This window comes from Marmota flaviventris, chromosome 1 (genome assembly GCF_047511675.1).
Source record: "Marmota flaviventris isolate mMarFla1 chromosome 1, mMarFla1.hap1, whole genome shotgun sequence".
NCBI lineage: Eukaryota > Metazoa > Chordata > Mammalia > Rodentia > Sciuridae > Marmota > Marmota flaviventris.
The window spans coordinates 5,786,456-5,807,688 of NC_092498.1; the positions used below are offsets into that span (position 1 = coordinate 5,786,456).

Sequence of the window (21,233 nt, forward strand, 5' to 3'; positions counted from 1 at the left end):
GAGGTGCACCTGAGCGGCCCCACCGTGAGGTGGAGAAGCAGGGTCCCTGCTCTGGCCGGGGGTCAGGCTCGGTCACAGCAGAGCGGGCCAGACACAGCCCCATGGGTGAGGAAAAGTGGGGAACGGTGAGGGGATGCCCACTGAGTCCCTGTGTGGAATGTGACGTAGCAAGCAGCCCCAAACTTGTCACGTGTCCAGTGCAAAGATGACTTTGGCAAAACATCTGAGCAGGAAGCGAAAACAAGGATAGTAAGAAAGGAGAAAAGGTGATATAAAATCTGCCCACCTTGTGGCCTTGCCACACCCGAATCAGCAGTGCTCCCCAGGCAGCCTGGGGCGTGATCTGGGAAAAGCCAGCGGGGAAGACCGCAGTTGTTGAATTCAGAGCGTTTCCAGTCTCGAGAAGGAGAAAACCTATAAAAGAATAGCATCTCTCTGAGTGAGCACAAGGGTGAGTCTAGAGGGTTAGGCCTGCTGGCCCCAAAGGGAGACGGGCTGCAGCCTTCCTGGACGGGGAACTGAGTGATTGGTCTAACAGGAAGGCTCTGGTTTTAGAGAATAAAGAACTAAACACTCATTCGCTATAGAATCAAGTCTGAACCTACTGTTGAACTAAAAATCTGGCTTGTTAGTGGAGACAGGCAGGCGGGCCCCTTATTAGAAGCCTCTTGTGCCCGACAGTGGTTTCTCCCTGGTGTTTAAGACCTGGCTGTCATCCTGTCTCCTGCGCGTCTGAGGTCAAAAATCATATTTGCATCTTCCTGAGTTTCAAAAGTGCTTACATGCAAATGCGGCTCTGACCACAGGGTCGGGGAATCCTGGCCCCTGGAGCCTTCTCTGGGGTTTAAGGAACAAGTGGGAAACCAGTGTCCCTGCTCGGGCAGGGCCACGCAGGGGCGGGAGCCGGGCATGTCGGTTCATCCTAAGTCTGTCCTTTGCTTGTTGGAGTCACAGTGAGAGCAGCCGAGAGGTGGGCAGCAGATGTGCCAGCTGCTCTGCAGCTGGGTGTAGGTTTGAGGTGTGAGGAAAGCAGCCTGGGGTGCCAACCAAGCTTCCCTCCCAGCTCTGCCACGCCTGAGGCCCAGGTGAGGGGTCCCTCCGTGCAGCCATCCAGGTTCCCTTGACTGTGACTTTCTGCTTCCAAGGCCAGGGACCTTGTCTGCCAGAAATGTTCCTCTGGAGCTGGAATCCTGGTCCCCAGCATCCCGAGTTCTCCATAAGAAATGGCCGCCTTGCAGTGACTTGAGAACGCTCCACACCAGGGCTGTCCCCAAGTCTCCAGCAAGCACTGCTTCAGGGTTTGGGTTTTAAATCCCCTTCCAGCAGCTCCCTCTCCTGCCAGTTATTGCCATGGAGGAGAATTGGGGATGAGGCCTCTTCTCGGACCTCGAGAAAGCTGCCGTGAGGGGCGGTGAAAATGCCTGTCTTCTACGCATCTTCCAATTCCCCAGAACGAGACCCACTTAGGAAGTGTGTGCAGACCCCCTACACCGCCCTACAGCTCTGCCATCTTCAGGGACTGCTGTCTCTCTGGTCCCTGCAGGGTGGAGCCACTCCCTTGGGGTCCAGAGCACTTTGTGTCATCTGGTGGCTTTCCTGTCATTGCTCCAGTCGAGGGGCGCATCTTTGCTGCACACATGTGGTACCTGCACACACGCCCACACTCGCAGAGCACACCCACACGTGCATCCTCACGCACACTCACCTGCACCCCACACTGGCGCTCCTTTCTCCTCCCAGCTGCCTGGAGCCCAGTCCTGCTGCGAAGCTGGGCAGGGATGGCTGCAGCCAGAGGAGACGCTCTGCCTCCATCTCTGACAAGGGACAGCTTCCAGTTCGGCCTGTCTGTCGCCTCCTTGGTAGAGAGAGATTTGGACTGTGCTGACCAGAGTCTGTGGCAATGATAACAGAAATCACAAGGTGGAAGATTGGGGCCAGATTATGCTGATCCGATGAAGACAACTGACCACAGCAGCGTTTCTATCACTGCGGTTAAAAATAGAAACTCCTGTGGCCTTCTGAGGGCTCTCTGAGGGTGGGCACCAGAGGCAGGACGCAAAGGCAGCATCAAGAATGGGCGTTGTTTCAGGGCTGGGCCTATGGCTCAATTGGTAGAGTGCTTGCCTTGCATGCACAAGGTCATGGGTTCAATCCCCAGCACCACAAAAAAGAAAAAAAAATGAATGGGCATTGCCCCCTTGTTCTTTGAGGTTCTGAGTGAGGCTGCAGACCCTGACCCCGACCCCCTTGGCTTTTACAACCAGCCTCTCCCCTCTCTGAGCCCTGTGTGGCATGTCCTTGTGAGGACCTCTTGAAGCGCATCAGTGTTCTACCTTGGATCTACCTCGAAATATCTCATTTTTGAATTCTCTGTAATAGTGTTTTCAAACATAGGAGTGGGGAGAACAGTTCAAGGGCACCCAACTTCAGGCACAACCGTGGCCAGTATCATGCCAGTCCCACCAGCGTCCACTCTGTCCCAGCCACACTTCCAGCTCTGGGTGCAGCAGCTAGCCACGGAGGATCCTGAGTGGGGCAGGGCTGCTGTTTTGTTCTGGGGACGTATAGACAACAGCATGCCTGCCGTCCTCACCATGCTGGGCTCACAGCTCGGCAGCGTCCAGTACTCATACTGGGCACAGCCACGGCCACCTCTGTCTCCAGGGCTTGTCCATCCTCCACAGTTGGACCCTGCACCCAGGAAAGGAAACCTCCCCCCCACCCCCGGCAACCCCATTCTACTCCCCGTCTCTGTGGACGCTGGGGACCTCAGGAGTGGGACCATGCAGCGTTTGTCCTTGTGTCCAGCTAGTTCTGACAGGCAGACTGGTTTCCTTGTGAGGTCCAATGGCAGTGACACCAAGGAGGCAGGACGAGGGATAGAGTGTGCTTGCTGGGCAGGGAAGGCACAGGAGCAGGACACGTGGATGCTCATGGTCAGGGCCTTTGACAGGCAGAGAGACCCGGGCCCTGGGGAGAGAGGACTCTCCGGTGTTGGGGAAAGGCTGTGTGACTGGACAGCAGGAGACAGCTGAGCACTCCGTGGAGCATGAGGTGGGAGGGCCGGGCAGTGGCCACTTTGGAGGACTCTGGCTTGTACTGCATGAGGTGAAGTCCCTGGGGGGCCTTTGACCAAGGCCCCCGTGGAGAGAGGACAGAGCTGGGCCTAAGGCCCCCCCCCCTCCGTGGCCCCACTTGCCCTGCGGCTTCCCCACAGGCAGGAGGCAGGGCTCCACCTCAAGCACCCAGACCCGACAACCATTCTTCCTGCTAAATTTGTGTTCACACAAAGGACCTGTAGTGAGGCGGTATCCTAATGTAAGGCTGGGTCTTCAGGGGCTGGTGGTCATGGCTGGGCAATGGACAGCTGTCTGTGACAAGGGGTGAGTGTCAGTAAATTTAAGGGCATCCCGCCTCCTCCCATCCACCCTGCTGGGAGCCGGGCTGGAAGTTCATTATACATCAGCCCTGCACCACTCTGCATGGACAAGGCCCTGCCAGCCACAGGTGCCGGGACTGGCCCAGCCCTTCCAGTTCACTTCTCCCCAGGACTGTCCTCAGAGACACTGGGTGAGTCAGGTGGCCATCACCTAACAGGGTGGCCTACAGCAGAGTCACTCAGAGTGTTTCCTGGGGTGACTCTGTGGCCTGCTTGGCTTAGAACAAAGTGGCCTTGAGGGTGAGGCAGGGCTGGAGGAGCCAAGGGTCAGCTGGTCCTCCCCCCCGCTCTGTCCCACCCCAGTTCCCAAAGTCACTGTCCTGCCCATGGCACCATGAACTGGGGACATATTGGCAGCCAGGAGCAGGCTGTGTGACAAGGGTCAGGCAGGGGGTGCTCGGGCTTCCTGAGGGCAGAGTGCCTTCCGGGAGCCACTTTCCCGGAAGGCCAAGTTCTGAGTGGAGAATCTCAACGCTGGACAAACAGTGCTGCCAGCGCAGAGGTCTGAGGGTGTCGGAAATACTAGGACAGAACTGCAGAGCCTGGTGGAATGAACAGAGGAGCTAGGCAGAAAGAAGCTTCTGGAAAGGAGACGAATTTAAGTAACAGTGACTCTGGATAATAACGGAGAAGTGTCCCATGGCTTGGTGCCCCAGGCTGGGGCTGGACATCTGCCGGGCATCAGGCAGCCCCTGCTCCTGTGGCCCATGCCCTCCAAGGCGAGACCTGGCTCAGGGGAGGCCTGTGGGCCCAGGGAGGCTTGGTATCAAGATGATCTCCCGAGCTCCCAGCTCCTCCGTGCACCAACAGCTTGGCACATTTAGAGCAAGATGGATTCTATCCTGCAGTAATAACCTGTCTTCTAATGATTGAGAACAAAAAATATGCAAAGTCTAGATACTCTCAAGAACAAATCAACAGTGAGTGTTCCCTGGGGCCAGCATGATTCTTGTGCCATGGTGTATTCTTGGCCCCACGCCTCAGCCTGGATGCCGCTGCCCCTCCTTGCTCGTATCTCGTGATGGGAGTGGTAGCCCAGGGTGCAGCCTGGGAGGGAGCGTCTCCTCTTCCCCAGCCCTTAGCCAGGTGCTCTGCTGGGCCTGAGGGAACCCGTGTGAGTGTGCCCCACAGGACAGGTAGGGTGGACAGGTGACCACTGGTTGTGCATTGGAGTGGACCCTGGGGCTGCAGCAGGAAGTGGCTCAGGGGTTCCAGGTGGATCCCGTAGGGCAATGTGGTGAGTCAGGTGACTGAGACGCCTGGCTGGGCCCCACTTTGGTCTGGCAGAGATAACACTAATCAGCTGAGACTAATGACTTCCTAGATGAACAACAAACGAGTGACAAAACTACCAAGGCTCTCCACACAACTGGACCTCTGCAGAGCCCTCCTGTCTACGATCCAAGCAATCTCCAGTTCCTTCTTTCCAGAAACTTTCAGGTTTGCTGGGAGACAAGCAGAGTCCCACCCCGCTGGCTGTGGACTCCTGAGTCTGGACTGCGAGGGACCCGAGTTGGTTGTCCTCCCAGGGGCCCTGTACGCAGGACCAGGAAAGAGACACCTGCAGAAGGGCTTCCGTGGCAGCAGATGGCAAGGGTTCCTGAGACATTCCCAGAATTCCCAGAACATTCTAAGTTCAGCGTCTGCTTCCCTTGGAGCATGTCTGTGGGCCACTTGCTGAGTGAATAGTTAGGGGAACATTGCGGTGTGCGCCAAGACAGGGCAGAGCCAAAGGGGACTGCCCGGCCAGCATCAGACCACAGGAGACGTTACTGCAGTGTAGACTCACGACTCGGGTGGGGTGAGGCCAGCAGTCAGGAGACGATGCCACTGAGAGTTCGTCACTCACTGTCCCCCAGAGGAGGGGTATTATCTATGCCATGGAGGGGTGGAGGTCACACAGGGAAGCTCCAGGGCCTGTCAGGAGACAGAAGGTGCAAGGGAGAGGGTGGGCGGAGCCTTCCCTGTGGTTTCCATGGGGAAGACGGGTGAGGCAGGCGACGACTGGCATGTGTGACATCTCGGGGCTCAGGGCGTGGGGCTGTCTAGTGTCTGGTCCCTGCCTTTGGGGGACTAGCACTGGGGATGTGGCCGCCTGGAGTCCAGGGCTGGATAGAATGTGGTGCAGAGCAGGGGCGCCAGGTTGGTCAGTTTGCATGTGACAGGTGGCTCCAGGTGGGCCCTCTGCTGTGCCCAAGGACCTGCTAGCCCTGGCCAGGGCAGTGGCACAGGCCTGTGATCCCCACAACTCTGGAGGCTGAGACAGGAGTGTCAGAATTTGAGGCTAGCTCATCAACTTAGCAAGACCCTAAGCAACTTAGTGAGAGCCTGTCTCAAAATTAAAAAAAAAAGAATTAAAGGACTGAGAATGCAGTTCAGTAGTAAAGCACCCCTGGGTTCAGTCCCCAGTACCCCAAAACAAAAAGAACTGTGGCTGACCTGGGAGGGAGCGGCAGCCTTCCCCGGCAGCGTCAGGCCAGATGCCAGAACAGGAACCACAGAAATTAAAGGAAACACCCTGAGTGCCAGGCGCTGCTCCCATAGGTCTCACTACCTGGAATCTCCAGGTGTCTTCCCCTCTGCTGGGCAGGGAGTCGGCCTTCCCCAGGAGGATAAGCCTCCCGGCAAGGAGGCCCACAGGAAAGGCTGGTGGCCCCCAGCTCTCATGTCCTGGACTCTCCTGGGCCTCATGCCTCTCTGGCTTCTCCGTGACTGACTTCCCTCTGGGGGGAAGTGTTTCTCTGCCAAGATGAGATCAATTCCCTTTCTCTAAAGGTCACCATCTGTCCTGGCCTGAGGACCAAGGTGAAAGGCCGTCTGTTCCTGGCAGGGTTGGCCTCACATCCTCCTCCACCCACTGCGGGCCCCAGCACGGCAGTGTGGCTGTCGGCAGTCAGAGGCCCAGGGCTGCTGTCCTCCCGTCCCCGGGTAGCGCCCCAGTGCACTCCGCCGCAGGCCACAGCTCCTAGCGAGCGGCTGGGGGTGGGTCAGTGATACAGTGGGGACAGCAACGCTAGGAGAACAGTGTCGTGGACACCTCATGGCCTCCCTGCAGAGCCCAGGGATCATCGCCTGTACCCTGGAGGGGCGAAGAACCTCGACAGGAGGGACCTCTGTGTAAGCCTGGCTCTGCTTGGCGGCCGCTCACCCCACCTGGGATCTCAGCTCTGGGTCTCCCCCGCCCCGACCTCGAGCTGGAACGTTCCGCTTCTTCCTGTCCTTGCTTCCCGCTCCGCCCCATGATTCCTCTGTTACTGCTGAACAAACCTGTAGAGCACATCCTTCCAAGGGGCATGGCTCGCGCTCCAGGAGACAGTTGGGCACCATGACGACATGGACCCACCTGCATAAACATATCATTAGACGCACAATGCAAATATGAGTCAAAGCAGGAGGCCAGAATGAGATCGTGTCCAGGGTCTGGTTTGGACGTGGAGAGTGGAAGTGGCCACTGTGGGCAAGGCCGCCCTGGAGCGAGCCCGCCAGGCATTGAGGAGGACGCAGGAGGCCTGGAGAGCCGTTCCAGAGGTGCTCCTGGCGGGCTTGCAGCCTTGGCTGGAGCAACTTGGAGGCGCGGTGGGGGTTTGCACAGCAGGGACACAGGCCCCCCTCATTTGCACCACTCAGCACCATGTCCCTCTGCAATGTTAAGGGACACATGGCACTGCCTTCACCTGGCTCCTAACTTTTCCTGTGCCAGAGACTTTGGGCCTCCCCCAAGGAGGGTCCTCACTTTGTGGCTTTGTAGAGTCGGCCTTACTAGGGCCGGCTCACCCCTGCCGACGCGAGGGGGTTTTCTCCTAAGCGTGACAACAGGATCCTCGAAGCCACCCTTCTGGAGGTTCTAAGACTGGGGTTGACACCAGCTTCCATTGCCCATCAGCACCCCGGAGCCCAGGAGGCTCTGAAGAGTGACCTTTCAGGGTCTCCTGGCTGAGGGGTCCCTGACAGCTCCATGCTTGACTTAGGTCAGCTAAAGGAAGGGGCTATGTGTGCTGGGGACACCCTTCCTGGGGCCTCCTCCTGAGCAGTGGCTGGCTCAGTTTTACAGTAAGACCATAACTCAAGACAAGCATTGGTCGCCTCGTCCAGGCGTCTCATTTACTCCTGAGGGTGGGACGCCGTCTCAGAGCCCTGGTTATTACCTGTATTCTTGTCTTCCTCAGTAACAGGGCCCCAGTTCTTATTTTATAGCAATACCTGCAGCTCGGTGGGCCGTGTGACTAAGCTGTTCAGTGAGCTATAAATGGAAATGTTGTTAAGACTTATAAGAAATCTGTTCAAAGAGGGAAGAGGTGAGTCCCCATTTGTCTCTTTATTCTTCCCCGTGTCTTGAATGTAGATGTGATGGCTGGAGCGCTCTCAGCCATTCTGAACCCTATGGTGAGTCCTGAGATTAAAGGAGAATAAAGTCAGGAGCCTGGATCAGCACTGGGCAGTACGTAGTAGACCCAGGTGCCTGCCTGTCAGGCATCCCCCATGTGAAACAGGAATGAACCTCCTTCCTCCTTAAGCAACTCTCAGTTTGGATTTTTCTGTTTGAACTTTATCCTAACTAACACAGCCTGACTCGGAACTTTACCCCCTCTAGCTACATATAATTACTTAATGACCGAGGATGTGTGTCACCGGGGCAGGGGTGTGGAGTTTCTCCCCATGTGTGGGCGTGGCTCCTTTAGACTGAGGATGCTGAGGCACAAGGTGAGAGCCGCCCGGTCTGGGATGAGGACCAGGTCTCCAAGGCCATCCCAGGGCCTTTGTCCAGCTCCGTGTTCCCTCGGGCTGTGTTTGTGTATTCAAATGAATTGCTTTCAGAAAATTCTGGTACTTCTATGTTTAAACTAAAAAATGGCAGACAAGCTGAGAGACGCCTCAATACAGAGATAGCCGATGGGCTTGGAATCGCTGCGGCCCCTTCCGTGGACGTGAACCTGTGGCGTGGCTCGAGGAGGTCTGGGCACCCAGAGAGCACTCAGCTTCAGGCTGTGGAAACCCTCAGTCCAGGGTTGGAGCTTGAGGCCTGGGCTCCTGGGAGGAGCTCGAGGCGGCCGGGTGGCCTGGGCTCCCGGGCAGCTGGGACTGAGGTGTGACTGCGCGTCTCTGCTCGGCCAGGCGTCGCTGGCTCTTCTGCCTGGTGAACGTGCCTTTGTGTGTGTCCTGCCCCTGGGAAGGACAGATGGCCCGTGGCTCGGAGCTGCTGGACCTGGTCGTGGAGCCAGGGATTGCCAATTACAGAGAAAGCCTGGGTCGTGGGTGGGGCTGGAGAGGCATCAGCACTGGACCCTGCGGGTGAGGCTGGATGGGTGGACAGCTGGGGGTCAGTCACAGAAAAGCCCAGAAAAAGAAGGCAGAGCCAGGCTTTGGAAAACCTTGAACGTAAGCTGGAAAGTGTGAGCCCTAAGAAACTGCCATCGGGCAGGGGAGGGACACTGTGGACGTGGCTCTGCAGGAGGAGCCTGGCCTGCGGGTCCTGGGGGGGCCTCGGGTCCTGGGGGGGCCTCGGCCGCCGGGCTTCACCTCGGGAGCAGGTTTCTCCCAGGACTCCTCCTCCACCTCCGATCCTGAGAGTGGGGTTGCAGCCATCTGGTCTTCCTGAGCTGGTGTGACTCTGAGCATGTGTCCCCTGTGAAGACAGCTGTGAGAGGCAAGAGGCCACCCAGCAGCTGGGCCCAGAGGACCAAGGAGCTCGAGGGAATCACCTGGGAACAGAGGGAGGCCAGTGGGGGGAGGAGGCTGGGGCCAGGATGTGGCTGAACCTTGAGTGCTGGCTTGGATTGGGTTGTCACCGTGATGGGGCTTAAATGATGTCTGTCAAGGCAGGTCAAGTGGATGGTGGAGGGTGTGATCCTTTCACAGATGGGGAAACTGAGACCCAGGGAACCCAGAAAGATAGCAGTCACATGGGGCAGCCCTGGAAGAAAAGCTGAGGGTGGGCCCATCTCCAGGCGGTCCTGGGTTCAAGCCCCAGCAGACATCTCTTCCATTGGGACACCCTTTGATGACCCTTGGCAAGGGAGCCACTGTCACCTCCCACTCCCACACAATCACACGGACAGCACCCACTGTGTCCTGGGGGCTTAGCCTGGTGAGCCCCAGCTTGGGCCCTAGAGTCGCCAAGGTTGAAGGAAAGGGGCCACGGGAGTGACTGCAACCTAGTGTGGACCTCTGGACGGCTGTGGCCAGTGAGTCTAAGGAGGGGCGTCCACTGGATGCTACAGAAGAGGAGCAGACTGCTATGCCTCAGCATGGTTTCTGTGGGCCAGGCATCCCCACATGTGCCAGTCCTGGACAGGGATAGCCTCACCTTTCACAGCCACCTCAGCGTCCCCTCCCCGGGTGGGTGGAGGCTTGGAGTCCTCCCCATCCTGATGACCAGGGCTGGGCGGTTCTACCTCTGATCCCATAGCAGCCATGTGGGGCCTGGTCCTGTCCCCCAAACCCCACACCTTTCAGTACCATCCCCCCTCATTCTTGCTGGTGATACTTAGTTAAGAACTTTAAATATTTTATAAGGCCGAGTTGACTAAAGGGTAAGCTCACAGGATCATACTTTTCACTGGTGGTGACTTTGCACCAATCCAGCATACAGATACAGCCCACCTGCAGTAGAGATGCTTCCTGGAAGCCACCCTTCTTGTCACTGCCCCCGAGATGAGCGCTGGCTGGTTTTGAACTTCATATGACTTCTCTCTATCTGTCTTCACTTGAGTGTTGTGCAGTGTGGCCACGTGGATGCGTGGAGTTGAAGTTCACCCTGTTGCTGTAGGACGCCCCACTACCTGCACAGACCAAACCTGTACACCTGTCAGACTGCCGTAGACACTGGGGTTTGCAGGTGGGGCACTGACAGGATGCGCCTGGGGTCATCTGTGTCCCCTCGTGGGCCTTTCTGTTGGACTGGAACCGGGTGCTGGCATAGGCATGCCTGTGAGCAGCCTTAGCAGCGGATGCGGAACCTGCCGTGCGTCCTGCCTCCCTGGTTGGTCCTCGGGCAGGGTCTGTGTCTGTACTCCCTGTGCTTCCTGCCTGTGCTTCACTCGGCAGATCAGCCCCTTCTGCCTGTCACCCAGCTCTGCACAGACGCAGGGGTCTTTCCTCACCTGGGGACTGAGATTTGGCATCCATCCTGAGGGGTCCCCTGGTTCTTCGGTCTGCGAGTGCCCAGCATCCCAAACCCTGATCCACTCCCTCACGAGCAAGACTCAAGTTCAGCCCGTCCACAGCACCTGACGAAGACAGCAGGCGGGGATCCCAGTGGGGGGACCGCGTGGCTCTCCAAGGCTACGTTCTTCCTGGGGCTCCGCATCGGAGTTTCTGTAGGGCTGGGAGCTACAGCAGTTCTGGGTTTGCAGCCACCCTCTGTTGCTATAGCAACCCCTTACACCAGCCTCACCCTATAAATAGATCACCTTCATCCCTAGGATAGAAAGATCAAGGAAAATCAAAGCAGGGGCGGGCCTTCTCCACCCAGCTGCCAGGCCACAGAGGGACTCCGGCTAACAGCTCAGGGCCTCTGGAACCAGCCCCTGCAGCAGGAAGCCCAGGTGGATGGCAAACCTGCCGCAAGCATCCTTGGAACGGCTGGGGCGTGAGGTCTTCCCCACACTCCAAGCCTTCGCTATCATCTTTCTAATCTGGACCACAGAATTTTATAGCAAATCAGAGTCTTATTTTTTGTTTGTTTGTTTGGGTTTGATTCCGTTTTTTAATCTTAATTCTTCTCCAGGACGGTAAATATTTTTCAAGGGCAGGGACTTAATTAGCAAGATGGCATGAGAACCAGAATTGTGGCATATGAAGAGGAGTTGAAAGGCTTGGGAATGTCAGCATGGACTGGAGGGACCTGGGGAGGGGCAGGGACAGTTTTCAGGTATTTGAAGGGCTGCCCCACGGGAGAGAGATTAGCTGCCTCCCTCTCTGCCATCCAGTGGGAATACCCTGGGGACCAAGCCCCTGCTCCCTGATGGTGTGCACCTGTTAATGCCTCTGATTGCATTTCCTAAGGCATCAACAGAAGAGAACATTTCAAAATGTCTGAAAGCTAGAAAAATGTCCTGGAAAGGGCTGCTTTGGGAAGGAAGCAGGTGCTTCTGGGACCCATTTGGACCCATTGTTGCTGGCTCCAAATCCTGGCTGTGGGCTCATTTGCCCCTCCACCTGGTCTGAGAGTGGGGGTGGGTGCTTCCCAAGCTGGCTGTGGCGTGAGGCCGTGTCCCCCGGCACCTGTCCTGCTGCACACAGCAGATGCACAAGGCTCTCCTCCTTTTCGCTGGGTGGGTTTCCACAGTGGCCGGGAGATGTAGTGAGACACCCTCTGGGCTCCTGGCAGAGAGAATAGAAATGGATGTGGGTGGGTCTGAAAACTCAGCTGGGGCTGTGGAGCAGCCAAGGCCAGCGGTGCTGGAAGTTGCCCTTGGATCTGACCTTCCTGGGCAGCCCCTGTACTCCAGTGGAACCCTCAGTGGTCCGCCTTCTTCCTTTTCACCGTGGTAAACAGACGCAGCATAAAAGTCTCTATTTGAACCATTTGCAAGCGCGCGGTGCAGAGGCATTTGGTACTTTTGCTTGGTTGTGTCGTCAGTGCTCATCTTTCCCAAGCCAAACTGTCCCCCTTACACAGGAACCCACCCCCCTCCCTGACCCCTCCCCCAGCCCCTGGCACACACCACCCGGCTTTCTCTCTGACTTTGATGGCTGTGGAACCGTGTATTCTTTTCCTCTGAGCCTGGCTTGTCTCACCCACCATGAGGCCTGCAAGGCTCCTCCACACTGTGGCTGAGGCCAAGTAACACTCCAGTGCATGGACAGACCCCATTTTGCTCATCCACTCATGCCTGGACTGCTTCCCACGCTTAATTGTCATACCCACTGGGGACATCAGTCTTCTCCCCACGGAGGTTGCGAGTGAGGCAGTGATGGTCCTTCCTCGGGGCTAGGATGGAGTGTGGAGTGCTGAAGGGAACTGTCCCACGGCTGCACACATCACCCCACAGGCCCTCCCAGTGGCCCTGTGTGGAGGTGGGATAGGGATCCTGTGTCTCCCTCTCTACCTGAGGTGCCTCCAGCCCCAAAGCAGCAGGAGCTGAAGTTCCTGACCCCAGGCAGCCCTGCTAATTGATCTGGGGTGCAGGTTGAGTGATTCCATGAGACCCAGGGACACAGCGAGCAGCTCCCAATGTCCCCAGAGTCTGAGTGTGTAAGATAGAAGTCCAGGCCAGTTGCTGTTTGGTCCTGCATCCCCCATGGTGACCCTGTTCCCCTGGAGATCTTCTACCTCTCTGGGCTGGTGCAAATCAGCCCTCAGCACCTAATCATGAGAAACAGCCTATCACACAGTGCCAGGCACCCGGCGCCAGGCGTGCATAGCTTTGGGTTAGGAAATGTGCAGGGTCTGGAATACTGGGCACAGCCTGGGGAGGGAACCCAGCTTCCCTAGATGAGAGGAGAGCGGAGGGGCCCACAAAGCCCAGGAGACTCCTGGGAGGGAGGCCGTGGCTCTTGGAGACTCCAGTGAGCAAGAGCCCTGGCCTCCAGAAACTCACATGGGCTTCCATTCCCACAGGCTCTGACCTCCCCCGACTCAGGAACCGTCCAGGGCCACCACTTCCCCGGAGGAAGGGGAGCAGGTGTACCGTCTACAGACCTCAGGGCAGACTGGCACTGCCGCAGTCTGGCTGGGCACACAATCACGAGCCACCACACAGCTTGTAGATTCAAACAGCAACTCTTTATTCCCGAACTCACACCAGCCGTCTACAATCACGTTCTGGGGAAATCCACGTTCTCTGCCCAAATCCACATCCACTGGGCTTCTCTCTCCCAAAATATACTGTCTGAATCCCGTGAGAACTCAAGGGGAACTCAGGCAGCAGGATACGCCCTATTCCCAGCAGGAATAATCTTAAACCTTAAACCTGGAACCTAAACCGGGAACGCCCTAAACCTGATTATCCTAAACCCGGAACACCCTAAATCCGGATCCACCCTGGTCCTTGAGCAAGGTCACCTACATGCAATGTCACTGCAAAATGTCCTATTTCCACGAGTCCTTCCACTAAGCAACATGGGGTACGCTGACAAGGAAATTATCATACCTACTTGGCTAATGGCTCCCAGCATGGCACACCATAGGTTGTGGGTCCTGGGCATGGAGCTTCAGGGACAGGAAAGGGCTCTTGCAGTTCACCTAACTAGTCCCCTGGAACTTGGTGCCTAACTCTAAGTGGAGCTGAAACCCCAGACCTGCTTCAGTGAAAGGCATCCAAAGGCTTTGGGAGGTGGGAAAGTTTGCTGTCTGAGCCCTGTTTGCCCACCCTGAGAAGGCCCAGAGGACGCGCCATTCACTAAGACAGCAACGAGTAACTTGAGAGGGAGCCCGAGTACCCCCGAAGAGCTCTGAGGTCACCCTTGTGTGTAGATCAGCAATGACAGTGGAACCCACTGCCACTGAATTGGGAACCTTAAATTCAATGGGAATAACTGGAATTCTGAGATGGCATGGGACAAGTGGCAGGTGGGTGTGGTTGCCATAAGGGACAGCAGAGTCAAACCCACCATCTGAACAGTGCAACCAGCTCAGACCTGTAGTGCTGGAGAGTTAATGGGGAAGATCCCTGAAATGAGAGACAGGTGCCTACTAAATTCTAACCTGGTCTGTATGACAGCAGAGTTCAAGGTCCAGTGAATGAAAGTCCAACTCGAGTCATAAAGACAGTCACAACCCCCTCACAACTCCTAGACTTGGGCCAGTTCACAGACCCAGAACCCCCTAGTGAAAGGGAAGCCGGGCATCTTTGCAGAAGGACCCCAGTGCACTGCTGAAAATTTAAGCTGCACTTCTTTCTCCCAGCCTTCCCAGGGAACCTTCCATCTCACCAGGGTGAGTGTGCTCAGGAAAAGTGTCACATTAGACTCCTGAGATGGCAGGGCACGGACCTTAAGTCACCACTAATTCAGACAAGGGGCTTGTGGCCGGAGGAGACCGGGGCCCAGAAGTCTCCAGCTTTCCACAGCAGAGGGGAGACCAGGACAGGGCAGACGCCTTGCCTGGAGCCAGTGGGGGGTTAGAAGGCACTTGGGGAAGTGAGGACCGTCCTCTAATCAGAGCCAGGCAGGCTGTGGCTATCTAATCATTTTTGGTATGTGCAAGTAGCACGTCCATAATAAGAAAGTGCCAAGTGACAGCCCGTGGGCCAGGGTGGGTGTTGAGCTGTCACTGACAGTGGGAAGGCCAAGCACATGCTCTCGCACCCCCTGGCCATGCTGAATCCTTGCAGAACAAGAGGACCATTGGCCCGGCTTGTCCCTACCAGAGCCCTGCTAGGATTCCAGGAGAGGGGATGGGTCCCACTTCCTGCCCTGTCTGGGAAGGATGTCCTTCACCAGAACTGAGTCCTGCATCCATGTGAGACATGAGCCCTGGGGGAGAAGGAAGAGGTGACCCATAGTGCAGCCTTCCAGGGTGGATTTTTGTTTGCATTTGTTTTGTTATTTGTTTCTGCAGTGCTGGGCTTGACCCCGGGGGCTTTGCCCATGCTAGGCAGATGCTCTACCACTAAACTCCACCCCAGTCCTTGCAGGGGATGCAGCCCTTGCAAGATGCCCTGTGTCCAGGGAGGAAGAAATCGGCAGGCCAGGGGTGAGTGGGAGATGGGGAGGGGGGGTGGAAGAGGAGGAAGTTCCAGTCCTGCAACCTTCCGGCTTTGTCCCTGCTGGCCCTTCAGCTCCTCCAGCTCCAAGTGGGGAGTAGTATGTAGCTTTGCTCAAAGAAGACTCACGGTAAGGAGAGGCCTGGTCCCTTTCTCCAGGATCACAGACTACTTGCGCAACAACCACACAGGCAGATCCTAGAGCAGAGGGGAGCTGAGAGGCCAGGCCCAGCCTCCTGCCCTCAGGTAGGCAAAGGAGGCACCTGGGGCACAGAGCAAGGGATCTGCTAAATTGCTGAAGTTCAGAAAATCAGCTTCAATCCCTAGAGCACTGTTGGGGATTTTGGTTTAAATATATGCATAATTAAGTGGGTGATCCATGTGCATGTTGAAATATTCAAAAAGGACAAAAATGACATGGTAAAAAGGAAGACACCCTTCCATTCCAGAGCCCAGTCTCCCCGTTCTCTCCTCTGGCCAGAAGCAAGTTACTTCTCAGACGAGCGCCCCACTTGTCCCCACAGAGGTGGCAGATCACAGTGTCCCACAGCTTGCTTCTGAACACATTACCCGCGGCAGCCTGCATAACACAGAGAGTCTCCAAAGGTTAAGAAGTTTATTTAGGAGTCGCAGGGCCTTGCAGTGGGACGTGCCTGTCAGAGTCACCTGTGTGTGTATTTGAAACGACTGAGGCAAGCGGAAGTGTCTTAAGGCTAAATGAGGAGGACATCAGATATTTTGGAATAATCATCCTTGACTTCAAGGATCAGTAGCAAGGGTGACATCAGGCTGAGATGGAGTGGGAGGTCGGCCTTGCCCCGTGCTTTGGTGTGAGGTGGCGGTGGCCTGTGTGCAAGTCTAGTTTCCGGCAGAGTCGCTTGTGACAGTTCTTATTGTCAGACTTGGACACGTCCTCTCCTTCAGAACCTTCCAGCTTTGCTTATTTCATTGTATCTATTTACTGTCACAGGGGCTTTTGACAAAAGCCACTCCATTTTGACAACGGTTGGTGGTGGCAGACATCTCCCCTTTCTTTCCTCCGTAGTGTAGCTAGTCTGTGAATCGCTTCACCAGTCCTCCATTAATGGAGCTGTTCTCCATCCTTCACTATTTATTTTTAAAATGTTGCACCGTAATCCTGGCACAGTGACAGGCACTTTTGGTCTCAGCTCCTCAAGAGGAACCCTTGAGCCCCAGGTATTCGAGACCAGCCTGGTCAACAGAGTAGACCTTGTCTCAAAAAATTGTTGCCACAAATATTGTTGAACATGCTTTCTGTGCATATTGTAAATTTATCTGTGGAATAAAGTTCTAGGAGTAAAATCACTGGGTCAGTGCACCTATGTTTTTGTTTTGGTAGATAGTGCCAATCACCCTTCACGGAGTCTCACCAACCGCACCCCTCAGCACGGGGCAGCGCCGCTCCCAACATGTTGCTATCAACCTCTTGATCTTTGTCCATGTGCTTGTCTTAGAAGTGAAAATAGCCTTGCTGTAAGAAGAGTGGCATCAGTTCAGGGCCCATTCCCCCCTCCATCCACACATATTTCAGGGAACTTCAGTGACGCTGTCCCTCCGCATCCCATGGCTACCAGAACATTCCACGCACATCATCCTGCAGACCTGCTTGGCGGCCCCCATGGGGGACGTGGGACAGGTAGTCACTCTCCAACCCCATGGAGCACCACAGGCCCGGAAGCAGCAGAAGCTGAAGTGCATGGCCCCAGACAGCCCCTGAGACGAGGCCAAGGGCAGGAGCAGGAGCTGCCTGGCTGCCCCCTTTCTCCCTGCTGCTCCCCCCAGCCTTCACAACGGCAGGTGCCACCCCGTCGCCCGTGTCCCCAAAGGCAAGGGAAAGCTGTGAGCTGCAGTGGAACCCCAGATTCTGCGGCCTCCAAGGTTCAGGTCAGCTGGCCCAACACCTCCCTTGCCCGCCCCCTGCCCCCGGTTGACTTTCACCCTGGGCTGCAGCTGCCTGGACTGCTTTGCCCTTCTCTAAATGCTCTGTGTGCCCTTGGGGCTCTGCTTTTTGCAAAGCTGTTCCCTCTGAGTCACTTCCCACTCATTCCGCTTCAGGGAGTCCCCTGCCAGGAAGCTGCTGGCCACCCCTGCCCTGAGGCCACCACAGCCCCACACCTACAAAGTGCCTTTGTCCTTGGTTTACTCATCTCTCCCCTGCAAGGTCCTTTGGTCTTTTTTCCTCACCTGGAGAGTCCTTGGCACCCAGCCAGGCAGGATGAAGAGTTTATGGAAAGAAGAAATGAAGGAGCACAGGCTCCTTCCACCCCGGGAAATCCATCACACTGTGCATTCCATGTCATTTATTCTCCCACTTGGATCTCTCTCTGTCTCTCCCGCCCCCCCCCCCTCCTCTGGTGGTGCTGGGGTTGGAACCCAGGGCCTTGGGCATGCGAGGCACTTGCTGTACCACTCAGCCCATATTTGGACATGTCTCATCTATTGCATGACATGTGGCCCTGGGCAAAGGTCCCATCATCTGGCTGCAGTGTCTTTCATCTGAGCATGCTTCCACCTGGCTTCCCTTCAAATGTCCGCACCAGGCCAGATGCCTCAAATTTTCACTTTTCCACTCCTTTTTAAAGAACACGTGACTGGAGCGGTGCTGAGATGCACTTCACACACCCATCACCGGCACAGTATGCAGCCTCTGGTTCCTGTCTACGGTGCACAGAAAATGCTGGGATCTTCAGTTTTCTTGAGGAGTTGTTCACATTTTGCACACTTTCTTCACCCCAAGAAGAAACCCCGTGCCCTTTAGCCATCACCCCCCTTATTCCCTCCCATCCTGGCCCCTACAGCCCCGGCCCCTGGCAACCCCTAATCTCCTTCCATCTCTCTGGATGGGTCAGTGCTGGACACTTCACATTTGATATGTGGCCTTTTGAGGCTGCTTTTCTCACTCACAAGGTTTCCAACCATTTCCTCTTTACCTAAGGCTAGGTGGGCAGGCATTGCCCCAGCAAGGTTTGGAGACAGCAGATAATGTTCCCCTGAACTTAGCTCCTTAGGAGCAAGAGTGGCAGGGGAACCAGCCTGCTAGGGGCTGAGGCCCTTTTCTAGAACAGCAACACCCCAGTCAGGTCTGAGTCTGCACTGTGATGAGGACACACTGAAGGCTCACCGTGCCGCAGGCCCAGGCCTCCATGTGGAGATAGGCCAGGAAGAGTTTGTAACGTGAGTGATATTAACATGTGACAAGTAACAGCCAGCTCGCCCACAGATGTGACACTACGGCCATGCTTGGGCCATGCTTGAAGGATTCTGTAGCATCCCTTGTGCAGGAAGCTGCTGCCCCGGGAAGGCTGCAAGGAGGAATGGCCTGGAGCTGGGACCGAGGGTGGCAGGTGCAGGGAAAGAATGCAGGGCGGGGAGTGTGTAGTGTCTGTACGGGTTCCTATGGGGCCCGGGGACATGGTTCAGAGAAGGACAGGAGGACCAGATGATATGTATATAAGCAAACACCTCCAGCCTATATGCCACGGAATGGGCCTTGGCCGAGGTCAGGAATACCTGGCAAAATATCTGCCTCTTCCTGATGAGCCAAGCTAATGCTCAGGTGTTGGAGACGCCCACCTGGATGCTCCTCGGCCATCTGGACAGCGCATCCTCCACCGGTCCTTGTGGACCCCAGCACATGGCCCTGCTCTCATGGTGGCAGGCTCTGGGGAGCCTCGAGGGAGCGTGGGGCTCAGGGTGGCACCACTCCTGCGTGGCTGGCCCATCAGCCTGCACTCCTGCATGGGCCCTTGAGGGAGGAAGTGCTCATGGCAGCCAGGTCACCCCCAGCTGTGTCCCGTACTGCGTCTCCACCTGGCTCTGTTGGCCCTGGCTGGCTGTGTGACGTGTCCTAGATGGAAAGCAGTTCAGAAAGACAGCTAGGACAGTGTGGGACGCAGGGAGGGGGTTTCTGAGCCACAGAGGGACAGGGTCCAATCTGCGGGCTGCAGGCTCTGCAGGACAGGCACTGGTCAGATGTGACTCGGAAAGGGAGGGTCCTGGGCCACAGAGGGTCCTGACTCCTGCCAGCAGGGTGGTAATGCTGAGGAGTGAAAGGGAAGAGAAATCAGGCAGCCCAGGCTCGGGGGGAATCGTGCCCAAGGAGACTGGATGTGGCAGTGGCCAGAGCGTGCAGAGCCTTGGAGGCCATCCCTGGGGTGGCCGGCGGCTGTGAGGTAGGCGGTGGACTCTCAGGCCCTCTGGGCAATGCGCCCAGGCTGCCATCCTGCTGCAGACGGGCTAAGGGCTTGGGCCTCTCCAGGTACTCAGTGGGCTGTTTGTCCTCTGGACTGTCCCTTGTCCCGTCCGGCAGGACACATCAACGTGGGCAGCGAACCTAGATGGGGAGGAATGAAGGGACAAGAGACACGAAAGGTGACAGCAAGACAAAAATTCTGATCAAGCTGCAAACTTTTATTGTTCACACAGGGGTATTTATATGCTGGGGATGGGGAAGCTCTCTAATCAACAACTGCTGGATGTGGGTGGTAAAACTGCCAGGTGCAAGATGTCTGATGATCCTGATAACCGCAGGATGTTCCAGGGAGATAGGTAGCTGCAGGATGCCTCCCAGGCAGGATGTCTCCCAGGGGGCTGTCAGGCTAATCTTTGAAGGAGAATTTCCTTCTAGTCCCTGACAGTCCCTGGCCCGGTATGTGTGTTTGTAGCTGCGTTTCTTTAATGAACAGATCCCTGAGGAGAGTAAGGACAGGAGCACTTCTCTTAATCTGGAAATAGGCAGAGACTAGGCAGGGCACAGGGTTCTATTCTGGAAGGTGACTGACCCCAGCCAGCAGGGAGGAGCAGGCAAGAGAGGGGTGACATGGTGCATTGAACGGTTCCCTCATGGCCAAGGGGCTAAATTCTCAGGCCCTTGCTGTCTCCGAGATACCCATGGCAGAGGCTGGGACGTTGCCCCTCACAGTGTGCTCCAAGGGCTGAGGGTCACCCTCAGGTGTGAGCTCCTCTTACTTCAGGCTAGGGCTAAATGGACACATATCATTTCACAGAAAGTCCTGGGGCAATAAGGTGTTGGAGCCCTGTCCACAGGGAGCTTGTCCACTACAGCTGTGGCCCAGGAGCTGAACCCTGGGTCCCCAAGCTCTGGCTACCCCAATTCATGACTGGCTCAGCAAAGGCAGGGACCCCCTGATCTGTCCCCTCTGCCATCTCTGACCCCTATATTCACCTGTGTCCCACCCCCACTCCCTTGTGTCCCCTTCTATCTGCCTCTGTCCCCTGTCCTCCTCCATCTACCTCTGACTAAGCCCCCTCTGCCCTCTCTGTCTGTCTCTGTCCTCCTGCATCCCTCTGTCCCCTCTGTCCCCTTTTATCTACCAACCTAGTATATTCCCCTCTGCCATCTCTGTCTGTCTCTGACCTCCTGCATCCCTCTGTCCCCTCTGTCCCCTCTATCTATCTACCTAGTATATTCCCCTCTGCCCTCTCTGTCTCTGTCCTCCTGCATCCCTCTGTCCCCTCTGTCCCCTCTATCTACCTACCTAGTATATTCCCCTCTGCCCTCTCTGACTGTCTCTGTCCTCCTGCATCCCTCTGACCCCTCTGTCCCCTCTATCTACCTACCTAGTATATTCCCCTCTGCCATCTCTGTCTGTCTCTGTCCTCCTGCATCCCTCTGTCCCCTCTGTCCCCTCTATCTATCTACCTAGTATATTCCCCTCTGCCATCTCTGTCTGTCTCTGTCCTCCTGCATCCCTCTGTCCCCTCTGTCCCCTTTTATCTACCAACCTAGTATATTCCCCTCTGCCATCTCTGTCTGTCTCTGTCCTCCTGCATCCCTCTGTCCCCTCTATCTACCTACCTAGTATATTCCCCTCTGCCCTCTCTGTCTCTGTCCTCCTGCATCCCTCTGTCCCCTCTGTCCCCTCTATCTACCTACCTAGTATATTCCCCTCTGCCCTCTCTGTCTGTCTCTGTCCTCCTGCATCCCTCTGTCCCCTCTGTCCCCTTTTATCTACCTACCTAGTATATTCCCCTCTGCCATCTCTGTCTGTCTCTGTCCTCCTGCATCCCTCTGTCCCCTCTGTCCCCTCTATCTACCTACCTAGTATATTCCCCTCTGCCATCTCTTCCAGTTTCTCTGGGGCACCCATGTCCTCCTTTATCTG

The 21,233-nt window shown here is 56.2% G+C and overlaps 1 protein-coding gene across 3 annotated transcripts in view; it reads left to right on the plus strand.

The window, feature by feature from the left end:
- The window catches only part of Prkag2 (protein kinase AMP-activated non-catalytic subunit gamma 2), a 271,108-nt gene that overhangs the window by 113,500 nt on the left and 136,375 nt on the right, over nucleotides 1-21,233 (plus strand). The window lies entirely within an intron of this gene.